The sequence below is a fragment of the Nycticebus coucang genome, chromosome 4 (genome assembly GCF_027406575.1).
Source record: "Nycticebus coucang isolate mNycCou1 chromosome 4, mNycCou1.pri, whole genome shotgun sequence".
Taxonomy (NCBI): Eukaryota; Metazoa; Chordata; class Mammalia; order Primates; family Lorisidae; genus Nycticebus; species Nycticebus coucang.
This window is the reverse complement of record NC_069783.1, coordinates 135,819,502-135,833,334: the sequence shown is the minus strand read 5'-3', so window position 1 is coordinate 135,833,334 and position 13,833 is coordinate 135,819,502. Positions and strand designations below refer to the sequence as shown.

At 42.9% G+C, this 13,833-nt stretch overlaps 1 non-coding gene and 1 gene segment (V, D, J or C); one reads left to right on the top strand and one right to left on the bottom strand.

The window, feature by feature from the left end:
* Positions 1–13,833, bottom strand: part of LOC128584904 (probable non-functional immunoglobulin lambda variable 1-50) — a 685,263-nt gene that overhangs the window by 348,350 nt on the left and 323,080 nt on the right.
* Positions 12,825–12,893, top strand: LOC128585307 (small nucleolar RNA SNORD2). The gene has a single exon (XR_008380019.1). It is a non-coding gene; the product is annotated as a small nucleolar RNA SNORD2 (small nucleolar RNA).

Sequence of the window (13,833 nt, the reverse complement as noted above, 5' to 3'; positions counted from 1 at the left end):
GGATAGCACTGGAGGGGCTGGTCTGGTGTGACTTTGCATATCTGTGAAAGGGAGCTAAGACCCAGGCAGGCAAATGAAGGCTACCCTGAGGACATCCAAGAGAATAGACACTCACAACTTAGAAGTCCCTAAGTCTGCTTGGCTAAGCCCCCAGCAGGCTGCTTTAATCAAGGGAGTGGCTATGGGTGCCGGTAGGGACACCTTGTGCAAGACTTCCTGGGGGGGTCTCATCGCCTTCCTGTGGACAGAACCACTGGAGTTCGTCAACGTCTGCCTCTGCAGGATCCAGCCCTGCCTTCCCAACACTCTAAAGGCATTAGAAACCCCCACCCCCAGTTAATTGTGAGGAGACATTGGGGCTGACCCTGACTTCCCCCTGTTTTGAGGCACCCAGGGCCCTTGTCATATAAGCAAGCAGCCCACCCAGCCCAACTGTGCCTGCCTGTGGGCACTTAGGAGGTTCTGGCACCAAGTGGGGGACACCCCAGGGTCTGAGACCATCTGGGATATGCCCAAGCCCTTAGGGGGTCCCCAGCCTCTGTGGAGCACCATGTTTCAAGATGAGCTTCTATATATTTTTCACATATCCATAAAAATCAAAGAAAATATACACATACTCAAAATGATTTCATCAATGCTTTCTTGAGATATGTTAAGTTGATAGAATTTCAAGTTACTTGTGTTTATTTTAGAACTCAAATTTATCAATAAAGGTAATTGCTTTAAAATAGCAATGTTTTCTGTGTCCTTCCCATAAAATTTACTTTTTATTAGCATTCTTTTAATTGAAAGACATAGGGGAGGTGTGGCAGTGGCGTTAGAGGGAATAACGATAATTAGCAACAGAAGCAAAGAGCTCCGGGAAGCAGTTCTTATTTCCCCTGCAAGTCTCCTAATTGTGCAGGCTGAATCGTGTTGAGGGTCTGGATGTACTCTCGCACCCCTGTGTCATCAGACCTCCTGCTCCTCACAGGGCCAGGTGGAGGGGACTCTGCCTTTTCCTTAAATTTTTTTTTTTTTTTTTGGTTTTTGGTTTTTGGTCAGGGCTAGGTTTGAACCCGCCACCTCCGGCATATGGGACCGGCGCCCTACTCCTTAAGCCACAGGCGCCGCTCGGGGACTCTGCCTTTTCATCCTGGGATCCTACAGGGCTCCCCTTTCCTTTGCATCTGTTTCACCATCCAGAGGACCTGTCACCTGAAGGCTTCCCAAGTCACTGCCTGGGCTAATTTTCTCCAATAGGATGTTTATAGACACTCTGTCGACACACAGCACCCTCATCAGAGAGCAGAAAACAGACCTCAGTACCCCATGGACTAGACTCCCTAGCACCTCTTCATCCTGCACACCCACCCACCCCAAGGAGCTTCTCCTCCCTCTCTGCCTCCCCAGTGATCCCTGTGCTGTGTCTGTGTTGTACATTCCCACAACGGGACCCGGGAAGAGGGTGACAGACATATAGATCCCATCCTGGCCCAGTGAGGACCCAGAGTCACAAATTTGGGGAAGATTAAATCAGAAAGGAGTCCGCTGCCTTCCCCTGGCACGAGCTAGTTTAGTGACAGGACCTGAGCCCAGTCCAGCAGGCACCTGGCCCTTGCTCTCGGCCACTGTGCTCTGTGTCTTTCTGTATTATGTCCTCTTGAGAGTAATTTCCCCACACAATCAGCCCCTTAAATACATTAAAGTGCACACCATGCCGCAGGGTTCCTCTTTCGACTCCTGTGGCAAGTGATGAACAGAAGAGTGACCTGGGGAAAGATTATTAACACCTTCCCATGGTCTTCTGCCAACAAGTTGTCAACAGGCATCTCTATTTTGAATGTATTGGGCAGGATCTTGCCTCAAAGTTATGATTAAAAAAAAAAATCACGAAAGATTTGAATACAGAAAAGTGTTTGTATTCGAGGGAATCCACTGTCCTTTCCCAGAAGTGGATCAGCAGCATTGAAATCCCCATCTGGCCACACAACAGGGTAAAATCACAAACATCATCCCCTGCCAACTGGTCCATGAAAGGTGCTGTGGAAATGAAACCGTTCAATAGATTCCAGAGTCAGGATTATAGTTTATATAGCAGGCACTGAGGATGTGAACAGGAAGGTGACTCTCAGAGCTGGTGTAGCCACTGCCCGTCTCACTGAGGCCTGAGTCCAGGCTGCTCAGACAGTTGGTAGAACTTAAGTAAGAGAGACAGACTCTGGGAGCTCGGAGCCTTTGTGCATTGAATGACTTAAGCACTGGCCCAATGGGCCAGTTCTTTTCAGTTAAGTAATCTTAACTGCTTATCTTCCCAGTTTGGTCAGTTGAACATACTGCTTAGGTTCTGTGCAACTGTCATGTGGGCAGTTGGTTTGGAATGTCCTGGGTTCTGAGTCAGTTGGGAGTCAAGGAGTTGAGAAGGTCACCTGACCACAGGGAAATCTCACCACAAGGCAGTTGACAGAGTCAAGTGTTGGGGAGATGGATGCAAAATTGGTCCTGGTCCTTTGGCAGGGCTGCAGTTGAGGGAAAGACACTGCATTTGGGGTCAGGGATTGCAATGTCAATCCAGGAGTTGAGTCAGTATTTGGGCCACTCTCTGGGGCCAGGCACCTTCTGCAGAGCATCACCTGTTTCCCAGCATCATCCTTGGGGGGAGGAGGATTTGGGGAAGGGAGTGAGCAGAGTCCTAGGTTTTGTGTCCAGGGAGTGTCCTAGTGGTCTCAGGTGTTGAGGGATCTCCAGGGTACCAAGCATATCCTCTGTCTCAGACCTATTAATTATCAGTGTTGTGACTCTGGGACAGTCAGTCTCTTGTAAATTTCAGTGCTCTGAACCACAAAATGGAAGTCACAGCCCTTATTCCGCTCACCCTACATCATACGAGCTGGATTCTTTTCCATGAGCTGTAAAGTGTCCTAGCCTGTCCACGTGGCAAAGTCCATGCTCCCCCGTCCTGTCACTTTCCATGTCCCGCCTCTGGAGTTCACCACTGCTGTGTCTAGCTTATTCATCCATAAATTGAACAATTAGTAAGTAGTACTTATAAAGCAGATGCCATTTTCTTGAAGCTTCATCTGCATCACATAATGGTAATAAGCAGGCTCTATTCACATTTCCATGTCCCCAAACAGGGAACAGAGCAGAGGAGCTAAGGAACCTTTCCAGGAACACTTGGCTGTGATTTCAGGTCCTCAGCCACCAGCACCCATATTCTCGGTCACTGTGTTGTGCTGACTTTCTACATTAACTAAATGAAGTGATTATTCCCACACTTTCTACATTATCTCATCTGAACAGAGCTATGACTCCCACACAATCGGCCTGTGCAGTATATTTTAAACACACGCCAAATGGCAAGAGCTTCCTAAGCCCTGCTTTAGTGCAGGAGACTCCTCTAGATGAGGTTCTAGTACCTTGTTGCAAAAAAAGAAAAGCAAAAGCTAATAAGGGAGTCAAACAAAGTTTGACCATGATGATAGATCCTCGGTCAAGCAAACATGCTGCCTGTCCCCAGGAGTCATTCGGCAGCATCAGAAAGAGCACCTGGCCAGATGCAAGGGTTGAGCCTCGGCTATTCTCCCATACACCTTGCCCCACTGAAGGCTCAGTGGGGCTGCTTTCACTAAACTGAGACAGGCTTTCTGTTAGCCAATTGTTTCAGCTATTCTCCACCAGTAACAAAGTCAAACAATTGCCTGTAATTTAAAAATATATATATTTGTGCTAGAGAAAAGGCTTTGTGTTCCAGGAAAGCTCAAAGTCAGGGGAAATACAGTTTAGCAAGTGGGATCTTACAGGGTCCACCAGACAGGTTGTTTAGTGAAGATTCTTTAAAAACAAGGCTTTGAGGGAGTTCCAGCCCCATCCTGCTCTATCCGATGGCTGCCAATTTGCTGGTTTTCATCATAAACATGGCACTTGAATTTTCAAGCTACTTTGGGATTATAAGACAAAGGATGAGGATAGGACAAGTTAAAACAGCACAAAAATCATGGTTCTTACTAAAATTCAGGTTTTTGTTACGGGAGGGGTTTGTTTTTGCTTATTTATTTGTTTGGAATCAACTTTCTCTGCATTCCCACAAGTTACAGTGTGTGCAGATATCTGAAAATGTTGATGGTGACAATTTTTAACAGTTTCCTCACTTCTCTATTGGAAGAGAGTTTTTTTTTCTGGAGGTCTTTATCCTGACATGTCTGCTAAAGTCAGTTGTTAAATTATGTTCTCTGGAATATCCTCTTGACAATTTGGGAATTCTGTAATAGTTGCAATGCAGTGTAAATTGTATCTGAGATGAAAATTTCTCAAGTAGAATGCATATTATTAGGTGAAATAGATAAAATTAAATTTAAATACAGGGTGTCCATAAAGTTCGTGTGGAATTTAAAATAGTTGTCTGACGGGAGAGGGGAGGATGGAGACTTACTCTGCCACATGGAAAGGGCTAGGACGCTTTACACTCATGGAAAAATAGTTTAAAATTGTTGTCTATTTTGAATTGCACATGAATTTTATGGACACCTATAGGAGAGGGTCTCATTTTAAGAGGATTTTCTTAAATGATATTTTAAGGAATACTGAATAAAATGACCTGGTATATGTGGCATTACAGAAGTTTTGAGACACACAAAAATCAAGAAACATGTAATCTGCTCAGACTGAAACAAATGAAGCCCTTCCAGTGATACCAATAAGCCCAGAAAATTGAAACGTGCCCGGGTGAATCGGAAAAGACACTGATGACTGTGTTTCTAATGGACCATAACATGTCTGTCTCAAAACTTTTGTAGTGACCCATGTCCTTGTGGTTAATATTGGCAATATCTTAGAGTTAAATTTAAATTGTTAGCTCATTTTTTCTCCCCTTCCAATTAAAAAAATAATTTATTCTACATAAAATTTTACAGCAGTCGGCTTAGATATTTAATTTATATATACTTACATATAGAGAGTAATACTAATGAAGTTAAATGTACACAATGGATTTGTTCTAAAAGCCAAGAGAAAATTTATCAATATTGACCAGAAGCAATGTTCACGAGATTCATAAATATAGCTGATCCTTGAATAATGTGGGAATAGGGGCACCTACCCCATGTGTGGTCAAGCCTGAGTGATGATATAATCAGTCCATTAACACGTGTTTTGTATGTTATATGCATTATATACAGTATTCTTACAATAAAGTAATCTGGAGAAGAAAGATGTTATTTAAAAATCAAAGGGAATGTTACAGAAAGTCTGGCCCTTGTCCCTAAGACCGCATCAGAAGAAAGAGGATAGTTTGAGGAGAAAAGAGAAGTTTATTAATTTGCTGGCAAATGAGGAAATTGTCAGACTCCTGACTTCAAAATACCAATGTCTCACTGCTGGGCAGAAACAGGAGGTTTGACAGGGAATGGTTTGATTAATCCCTTTGTCATCTAAGATAATCTCATAACCTCCACCCAGACAATTCCCCTGAGCCATCTCTGAGATTACAAGAACAAGGACACTCTCCTGACCCTCCTGACCACTTGTCTGATGTAGGGATGCAGCTTTTAATTCCCAAAAACAGTGGGGGAGGTTTTAGAGAGACAAAACATTTTTACCCATTTTCAGGCCATTATTCCTGTTGTAGAGAGAGAAAATGTATTTACTATTTCTTAAGTGGAAGTGGATCATCATACAAAGTCCTTATCTTTATCATCTTTAAGTTGAGTAGGCTGAGGAGGAGGAGTAGGAGGGCTTGGTCTTGCTGTCTCATAGGTAGCAGAGGGGAGAAAAACCTACACATCATGGATCCTGCCACTCAAACTCACAGTATTTCAAGGGTATGCAACCAGAAATTTCTGAAAACGTAATTCATTTTGAAATTTTGGTTCAATGTTGAGTTAAAACATTTGACTCAAGGTTTATAGTAACCTCTGTATCATTAGTAAGAATCTTGTTTCTGCAGAAATTTAACCAAACTATAACCAGATTAAAGAGATGAAGCCAGGTGTGAACAGGGTGGGCGAAGACTCCTTCTACATAAAAACCCCATGTAGATCAATCTCACTTTAGAATTGAGCCACCTTTGGGAGGTTGAGTCCAATCTTATTTTGTTTTTACTTCTTATATTTTTACAAAAACTCAATGTAGGAGGGCAAGTTATCAGGAAGTGAATACATTATTAATGCAGCAGGAGCCGTCTGAGGCCAACTCAGTGCCAAGCACAGCAGGTGCACTTAGGGCCACTGGGTCCTCTGCTCCAGGACCTACAGGCAGGGTAGATTCCCCAACCCAGGCTAGAGATGTGACATGTTCTTTCTTTTCCAATCAATTCACAGCTTGGGCTACTGTAGGCTATGATGAATTGAATTTTCCCCGATGACTTCATTCAACCTGGCAGCTGCTGCTGTAGGTTTGTGCTTCCAGCCAGGTTGGACCAGCGGTGGAGCTGAAGGAGCCTGAGCCTAGATCAGTGATGTCCTGTAGAAATATAATGTGACCCACCTATATAATTATACATTTTCTAGTTTCCATAATAAATAAAGTAGAAAGAACCAAATTAAAATGATTTTAATTAAGGGCTGGGCACCATGGCTCGTGCCTGTACTCCTAGCATTCTGCGAGGCTGAGGCAGGTGGATCACCTGAGCTTAAGAGTTCAAGACTGGCCTGAATTAGAGTGAGACCCCATCTCTAAAAGTAGCCAGGTGTTGTGGTGGGCACCTATAGTCTCAGTACTCAGGAAGCTGAGGCAAGAGAATCACTTGAGCCCAAGAGTCTGAGGTTGCTATGAGCTATGACACCACAGCACTCTACTGGGGGCAATAAAGTAAGACTCTGTCTAAAACAAAAATGATTTTAATTGGTAAAATATTTTTTATCATTTGAACATGGATTTACATTGATGACACAAATATTCTTGTTTGTTTTTTTGTAGAGACAGTTTCACTTTTATCACCCACGGTAGAGTGCCATGGCGTCACACAGCTCACAGCAACCTCCAACTACTGGGCTTAGGCAATTCCCTTGCCTCAGCCTCCCGAGTAGCTGGGACTAAAGATGCCCGCCACAATGCCTGGCTATTTTTTTGTTGTTGCAGTTTGGCCGGGCTGGGTTTGAACCTGCCACCCTCGGTATATGGGGCCAGTGCCTTGCCCACTGAGCCACAGGCACCGCCTGACACAAACATTTTTAAAAGAGTTTTTTTTTTTTTTCTTTTGCCTAGTGCAGTGGCTCACTCCCATAGACCCAGCAATTTGGGAGGCCAAGGAAGAAGAAGCACTTGAACCCAGGAGATGAAGACCAGCCTTGGAAATAAAGCAAGATTCATCTCTACTAAAATTAACCAGGCGTAGTGGTGCCTGTGACTAGAGACCCAGCTGCTCAGGAGGCTGAGGAAGGAGGATCACTTGAGCCCAGGATTTCCATGTTACAGTGAGCTATGATCATGCCACTCACTCCAGCCTGGGCAGCAGAGCAAGACTCTGTCACTGAGGAAAAAAAAAATGTCTTTTTTGAGTCAGGGTCTCCTTCTGTTATGCAGGCTAGTCCTGAACTCCTGGATTCAAGAGATCCTTACTTTCACCCCTGCCCCCTGAGTAGTTAGGAATACAGGCACACGCCATCACACCTGACAGTTTCAGGGTTTTTTGAACCGAACTCCTGAATGTGAATCTTCACAATCTTGGAGAAAAGGTCCTTTTGAATAAAATGACTGGTCTAATGAGCATGATTTTAAGAAAGACTTCTGAATAAGTCTGACTAATTTCCTTGATCAGAACATGAGATTTTATTTTTGTGATAAAATCCATTTGACTTTTTGTTGAGAAGGGAGTCTCACTCTGTGGCCTCAGGCTAGAGTGCCATGGCATCAGCCTAGCTCATAGCAACCTCAAACGCCTGGGTTCAAGTGATCTTTTTGTTTCAGTCTCCTGAGTAGCTGGGACTACAGGCACCCACCATGACACCTGGCTAGTTTTTCCATTTTTTAGGAGAGATAAGGTCTCGTTTTCATCAGACTTGTCTCTAACTCCCGAACTCAGGCAATTTACCCGCCTCAGCCTTTCAGAGTGCTAGGATTATCGGTGTGAACCATCATGCCCGGCCCGTAAATAACCATTTGAAACTATCTCCATTCATAGCTTGATTTTGATGCCCAATATTTCATTTCAATAGTTACAGCCTTAATCCTAAATCTTATCAACATCCATACATAATATACAGCCCTAATATAGAATAATAACAGGGTGATATTTGTCTGTAATTAATTTAAAAATCCTTAAGTCGAAGTGATACACTTTGTTTGTGGTAATCGGATTACAACATCAGGAACAATCCGATTTGTGGCATAATTAAATCAAAACCTGATTAAGGAAGACAAGCAGGATGTGAATAGGGTGGGAGAGGGCGGAGCTCTATATAAGTGGAGCTTACTGCATGTCTAAGCTGTCAGTGAAAACAGTTGGAGACCATAGAAGGAGGAGAGGCGAGTCTGATCTATGTTACTTCTTTCTTTGCTTATTAGAACACTGCAAAGGACAGATATTAGAGAGTACGGTCTGAACAATGGAGTAGTTATTAATTCAGCAACTGTTATTTGAGGCCAGTTCAATGCCAGGGACTTCGGGATACTAGATCCCCTCCTAGGAGAAGAAATTAGGTTTTCAATACCCAGCCTAGAGAAATTGCTGTCTTCAACTTCCTTAATCATAGCTTGGCCAGTTCTATGAGATCATGAAGGCAGTTTCCTCCTTTGATTTATCCAAACTTTCATTCAACCTTTCAGCTACTGGAAGGTTTTTTTTTTTTTTTTGCCACAGCAATATTAGAACACTTTGGGTGTGGGGTGGGAGTGTTCGACAGTATCTGAGTCTAGCCCATAGCTTTCCAGTAGAAATATAATGAAACCCATATGTGTAATTACACATTTTCTAACACCCCATTCACTTGGGGGGGCGTTGAATTTTAATACAGAAAATGTGATATCATTGTGGCATTATGGAAATCTCTAAAAGTTTTTGTTTTTTTTTTTTTTCCGGAGTTTTTGGCCAGGGTTGGGTTTGAACCTGCCACCTGCGGCATATGGGGCCGGCATCTTACCCCTCTGAGCCACAGGCACTGCCCAAAATCTCTAAAAGTTTTTAATAAGATCATTTACATTCTCTTTTTCTCATTATATTTTCAAAATCCAGTGTGCAGTTTATTTATTTAGTGTTTATTAAATCATAGCTGTGTACATTAATGCAATCATGGGGCACCATACACTGGTTTTATATACAATTTGACATATTTTCTTTTCTTTTTGTAGAGACAGAGTTTCACCTCATGGCCCTTGGTAGAGTGCCATGGCATCATACAGCTCACAGCAACCTCCAACTCCTGGGCTTAAGTGATTCTCTTGCCTCAGCCTCCCGAGCAGCTGGGACTACAAGCGCCGGCCAGAACGCCTGGCTATTTTTTGGTTGCAGTTCAGCCGGGGCCGGGTTTGAACCCGCCACCCTCGGTATATGGGGCCGGCGCCCTACCAACTGAGCCACAGGCGCCGCCCCAATTTGACATATTTTCATCACACTAGTTAACATAGCCTTCCTGGCATTTTCTTAGTTATTGTGTTAAGACGTTCATATTCTACATTTAGTAGGTTTCACATGTATCCTTGTAAGATGCACCGTAGGTGTGGTCCCACCACACAGGAAGCACATCTCAATTTCCATAAGCCCTATTCCAAGGGCTGGACAGCTGGGTCTGGATCCGTTCCCCACACCAGCTTCCCAAAGAAAGAATCATGTGCAGAGTGCGGTGACTCATGCTGTAATCTTCAAGAAGGGTGGATTGCTGGAGCTCAGGAGCTTGAGACCAGCCTGAATAAGAGCAAGACTTCCATCTCTACAAGGGTACATGTGAAACTTAGTAAATGCAGAATATAAATGTCTTAACACAATAACTAAGAAAATGTCAGGAAGGCTATGTTAACCAGTGTGATGAAAATGTGTCAAATGGTCTATAAAACCAGTGTATGGTGCCCCATGATCGCATTAATGTACACAGCTATGATTTAACAATAAAATAAAAAAAATAGAACAAAAACAAAAAAACCCTGCCTGGGCATGATGGCGCACACCTGTAGTCCCACTTACTCAGGAGGCTGAGCCAAGAAGAAGCTTGAGCCCAGGAGTTTGAATTGCTGTGAGTACGATGCCAGGGTACACTACCCACGGCAGCAAAGTGAGACTTTGTCTCATAAAAAAAAGGAAATCCAGTGTGCATTTTTCTCATGGGAAACACATCTCAACTCCCATCAGCCCTATTCCAAGGGCTGGCCAGCAACTTCCCAAAGAGAGAATCACGTCCTTTGTTCCAACTAGCAGACCAAATATCATAGGTTCAGGCCCATGAGTCTTTTATGCTGTCATTACCTATTACTAGACACTGAGATGCCTACTCACGTAAAGATGAAAGAGCCCCAAGGAGTATTGCCATTCACTTCGTGGAACTACAATATCATGTACGTTTTCCCACAGACGGTGGCCATGGCTGAACTATTTAAAGAAGGAAGCAAGTGTCCTGCCTGCTTATCTTACCTTGAAAACCCCGTGTACCTAAATTGTGGCTACATCTGCTGCTTCCGATGCATCGGCTCACTCCAGAAGGAACCCCGTGGGGAAGGTGTCTCATGCCCTTTCTGTTCCGTGGTCTCTCAGAAGAATGACGTCAGGCTCCATCACCTGCTGAAGAGGATGGTTTCCAAAGTCAAGAAATTAGAGCTCCAGCTGAGAGCAATTCTACACCAGAACCCAAGGATGCTGAAGCTCTGCTGTAAGAAATCTGTGCAATCTGCTCTCAGCCCCACCAATGGCCCTGGAAAAAACAACTGTTGAAAAGATTCTGCATTATAGGTGGGCATTAGCTGAGTTCTAGCACCTAAAAATGTTATGCCCCCTAAGAACAGTTCTCATTCTGACCATAGATTTGAGTTTTTTTGGTTGTAACCATCATTGTTGTTTGGCAGGCCCAGGCTGGATTCGAACCTGCCAGCTCAGGTGTGTGTGGCTGGTGCCTTAGCCACTTCAGCTACAGGCGCCAAGCCAGATTTAAGTTTTTGAAGGAAATATAATATTTAGATGTTCTAGTCCTGTGCTGTCCAATATAGTAGTCGCCAAGGGCTACTGAGCCTACTGAAATGTGGGTAGTTCCCCATGTGGAAAAGACAATAATTTCTGACATATGGCCTTATATGTTATTTAAGGTATTTTGCATATCTTATTGCTTTTTTATTTTTGGAGACAGAGTCTCACTATGTCACCCTTGGTAGAGTGCTGTGGCGTCACAGCTCACAGCAATTTCAAACACTGGGACTTAAATGATTCTCTTGCCTCAGCCTCCAAAGTAGCTGGGACTACAGGTGCCTACCACAGTGCCCGGCTATTTTTTGTTGCAGATGTCATTGTTGTTTAGCTGGCTTGGGCCGTGTTCGAACCTACCACCCTTGGTGTATGTGGCTGGTGCCATAACCACTGTACTACAGGCACAAAGCCAATATTATTGCTTTTTAAAATATGTCTACAGAAAAATGTTAAGTAGTATACATGGTTTTCATTGTATTTCTGTTTTTGGCCACGGTTGGGTTTGAACCCACCACCTCTGGTATACGGGGCCAGCGCCCTACTTCTTTGAGCCACAGGCACCTCCCGATGGTTTTCATTGTATTTCATTGGGCAAGACTGACCCAAAATATGGCTTTTCAAATTTGAACATGTGTTATATTACCTGGAGATATTGTTAAAATACAGATTCTGAGTCTATAGGACCAGGCTGACCTGAGAATAAGGATTTCTGACACTTTAATATTTCCTATTATTTTATAGTAGGTAAAATTGTTTTCTAATCATTCACAATATTTGTTAGTTGTCTATATTTGGACTGAATCTATGTTAAGTTGTATAATTTTGTGAGTAAACAACATTCCTAGTCTCTGTCTTCAGGGATCTTATGCTCCAAAGGGAAAAAAAAATTGATAAAATAAAAAGAACTTAATGTAAAAAGAATACCTACTCTAAGAGATGCTTGTGACAAATATGTTCATTCTCTATATGAAATCTGACTTAACTGAGGAATCCTGGGTAGTTTCTTCTGGAAAATTCTGATTTAGGGAAGAAGAGTAGCTTAAAGAAACATAAGTGAATGAGATGTTTGAGCCTTCATTAGAATTGAAAGTAGACTCAGAGTCTGTGTATTTGCTGATTTACCTTTTTGTCTTTCCACAGTAGATATTACTTTCAATGTTGACACAGCCAATAACAGACTAATCATTTCTGATGACTTGAGGCACGTCCGCTGTGGACGTATCACACAGAATCGCAGACAATGCCCTGAGAGATTTGAACACTCAATCTGTGTCCTGGACTCCCCTCAATTCACCTCACGCTATTACTGGGAGGTGGACGTAAGCCCTATTCCAAGGGCTGGACAGCTGGGTCTGGATCCGTTCCCCACACCAGCTCAAAGCTGTCACCCTGGATAGAGTGCTGTAGTGTCACAGCTCACAGTGACCTCAAACTCTTGGGCTTAAGCGATTCTCTTGCCTCAGCTTCCCAAGTTGCTGGGACTACAGGCACCTGCCACAATGCCCAGCTATTTTTTTTTTTTTATTAAGTCATGTACACATAGGTCATGAATACATTTATGCATATGTGGGGTACAATGTGTTGATTTTTTAATACAATCTGATGTGTTTACATCAAACCATTTGTTATAGTTGTCATTGTTTTTAGCTGGCTCCAGGCCAGGTTCAAACCCACTAGCCTCGGTGTATGGCCAGGGTTCTACCCATTGAGCTATGGGCGCCGCTTTACATTTCAAATATTAAGTATTTGAGGTGATGTCAATCATCTTTCAGGACTAACCTGAAATGAAGAGAATACTCATTGCTGATCACTTGAAGGCAAGTAAAAAAGTCAGTACTTCCTAAAGCAATCTACCGATTCAATGCCATCCCTATTAAAATACCAACATTATACTTTCAAGACTTGGCAAAATAATTCTTTGTTTTGTATGGAACCAGAAAAAAACCTGTATAGCTAAGGAAGTTTTTAGTAATAAAAACAAAGCCAGAGGCATCAGCATACCAGACTTTAGGCTGTAACATGAGGCCATAGTGGTCAAAACTGCATGGTACTGGCACAAAAATAGAGACATATACATTTGCAATCGAATGGAAAACCAGGAAATGAAACTAATATTTTACAGCCACCTAATCTTCAATGAAGCGAACAAGAACATACACTGGGGGAAAGACTCCCTATTCAATAAATGATGCTAGGAGAACTGGATATCCACATGTAAAAGACTGAAACTGGACCCGCACCTTTCTCCACCTTTCTCCACTCAAGATGGGTAGAAGACCTAAATTTAAGGCATGAAATGATAAAAATCCTCAAAGCATAGGAAAAACACTGGAAGATATCGGCCTGGGGAAAGACTTCATGAAGAAGACTTCCATGGCAATTGCAACAATAACAAAAATAAACATATGGGACTTAATGAAACTGAAAAGCTTCTGTACAGCTAAGGAGACAACAACCAAAACAAAGAGACAGCCTACACAATGGGAAAGGATATTTGCATATTTTGAATCAGATAAAAGCTTGATAAGTAGGATCTATAGAGAACTCAAATTAATCCACATGAAAAAAGCCAACAATAAGCTCATGCAGAACGATAGCTGGGTCAGAGGTGAGATCAAGTAGGAAATTGCCAAATTTTTGGAACTAAACGACAATGAAGACACGAACTATCAGAACCTCTGGGACACCGCAAAGGCAGTTCTAAGAGGGAAATTTATAGCGCTGCAAGCCTTCCTCAGGAGAATGGAAAGAGA